The sequence below is a fragment of the Otolemur garnettii genome, unplaced genomic scaffold, assembly GCF_000181295.1.
Source record: "Otolemur garnettii isolate 467f Iridium unplaced genomic scaffold, OtoGar3 scaffold00034, whole genome shotgun sequence".
Taxonomy (NCBI): Eukaryota; Metazoa; Chordata; class Mammalia; order Primates; family Galagidae; genus Otolemur; species Otolemur garnettii.
Genome location: NW_003852429.1, coordinates 13,884,379 through 13,887,091, shown reverse-complemented (window position 1 = coordinate 13,887,091; position 2,713 = coordinate 13,884,379).

Genomic DNA, 2,713 nt, shown 5'->3' with positions numbered 1-2,713 from the left:
GAATACAAACTACCACGTTCCTTTCAGAAAGAAGTTTGGAGAATACTCAGGGATCTAAAAATTGGATCCTGAAATTCCTCTACTAGGAGTATATCCAAAAGACCAAAAATCACTTTGCAAAAAAGATATTTGCACTAGATTATTCATTGCAGCTCAATTCGTAATAGCCAAATCATGGAAGAAGCCCAAGTGCTCATAGACCCATGAATGGATTAATAAATTATGGTAAATGTATACCATGAAATACTATGCAGCCTTAAAAAAAAGATGGAGCCTTTATCTCTTTTATGTTTACATGGAGGGACCTGGAACATATTCTCCTGGGTAAAGTATCTTAAGAATGGAGGAATAAGTATTCAATGTACTTAGAACTTTTATGAAACCAACTTATATAGCCCAGGATAAAGGAGAAAAATGGAGTGGGAAGAGAGGTGAGGGGGAGGTTTGGTAAAGGGTGGGTAAACAGCAGGACCACACATATGGAGCATATCTGTCATGTGTAGAATATAAGTGTCTTAACCCAATAATCAACTAAATGAGGTGAAAGCTATGTTGATTGGTTTGATGTGACTACATCAGATTGTATAAAAAAATCAACACATTGTACCCATATATGCTTAAAGATATTCATGCTCTATGTGTATATGACTTAATAATAAAATTATAAAGAAATTTAAAAAGGAAGGAAGGAAAGTCAAGAAAGGGTAAGCATAAGAAACAGTACATACATATGTTGCAGGAAATAAATATTATGAATATAAAATATTTGACTTAAGAAGGAAAAAGCAATATAAGTTGTACTGTTTAGCAGGAATATGAAAAATTCTAAAACACCTCTAAGGGAAGAAAAAGCAATAAAAATAATAACTGTTTTGTTTGTTTTGGTTTTTGTTTTTGGTGCCAGGGTTTGTCTTCGTTGCCCAGGCTGGAGTAACGATAACTTGTGTTGGTGACTTAAATTTAAAAAGCCAACTTGTTACCTTCAGTAATTTAGTTAGTACTTGTTAGGTTTTTATCTCTTGTCCATAATACAGTGGGTGTCATAAGGATGCTACACAAAGCTGAGGGGGAGACTGGTACTAATGCTATGTTGGGGTTAACAGAAAATAGAGTTCGGAATGTTTTGAGAGACACAGTGAGAGTCAGGAGACCTTTGTTTTTCTCTTTTACTTGCCACTAGTGTCATGACCTAGGGCAAGTAATGTAATCTTTCAGAGATTTGGTTTCTCCTTTTATAAAATGAAGGATTTAAACCTAACTCTCTTTAAGTTTTAAGAATCTATAGCTCTGACTTCAAATATTGTTTTGGGGAGGCAGTGTTGACCATTTAATGACACACTGAGGATTATGGAATTGATCCTCTAGTAAATGGAAAGTCAGTGATGGTGTCAAAGCAGAAGGTTACCTGAAGTACTGAAGGAAGGTGTAAGCTTGCAAGAAGAGTCAGGGAGTGAGCAAACTCTCACAACTTCGAGAGAGGGCCTGGCTAGTGGGCTGAAAATGTGGGGAGGGTATAGAGCAGATAGTGGAGCACCACCGGACAACACTAGTTGCAAAGCAAATGAAAACAGAGCTGTGAAAGGAGATGATTTGGGAGAAGGCTTAGGATAGCCAATACTGACTGAGTCCTTGGAATTCAAGAAGTTGTTTCAACACACCTTTAGCACCTGTTGCTTAGTCCTTCAGCATCTTTGCTACATGCTTGTGCAATTAAATACTCAGAGTGTTCCAACTATACTTTTCAACTAATACGAAGGTACATTTAATTGTAGGCTTTCAGTGTGATCTGAGTTTGTGTCGTCTACCTTTCAGTATTACTAGGGTATCCCATGGGTTAATTGATATTTGGGAGGGATTCTTAAGGCTGTTTTCTAAACTGCCTCTTCAAACTGTATCTCATCCCTCTTTGATAACATTCACAGATGCCAAATTGTACCCTTTTACTGTTTCTTACTCATGGATGAGAAAGCCTGGGATTGTGAGCATGAGGACCATGACCCCCAGCTCATGGAGGACAGACCTGTTATATACCTGCTGTCCATGGTATTCACCATTAACTCTAAAGTGTGTTGAGACTTTGATGATAAATTGTATAGGCACCCTACTTTGTTGCAGTTTGTGATGGCTTTATTTTTCTCTTCCATAAATTTATGGCATACCATCGTATATACTCTATGCTGGAAAAGTGCTAGTCTTGGTATGTGGAAACTATTTTCTAAGCTTCATTTTTTAGACATGTAAAAATACACTTGTCTCACTTCAAACCCTCATGTAACTTCTCCTTCCCCGACACAGACCAAGAATCATAAATCTTGAGTTTTTTCAGATGGCTCCTATTTGATACAGGGCGTGGTCAGGAGAATAATGGCTATCCACATTTGTCCCAAGAACCTATAAATATATTAAATTATATGGCAAGATAAATGAAAGTTGTAAATTTAATTCAGGTTGCTTATCAAGTGATCTGGAAATGGAGATTAGCCTATATTAACAACATTGTTCCACAGTAATCATTAGGGTCCTTATTTGGAAAGACAGGTTGAAATGATGCTGTACGATCGGAATTCCGTCTGATGTTGATAGCTTCAAAGATTTGGAGGAAGAGAGCTAAGCAAGGAATATGGGTGCCATCAGAATAGGACAAGGAAAACAGATTCCTCCCTTGTGTTTCCAGGACAGAATATAGTGTTAAAGATCTCATGTTTGAAGACCA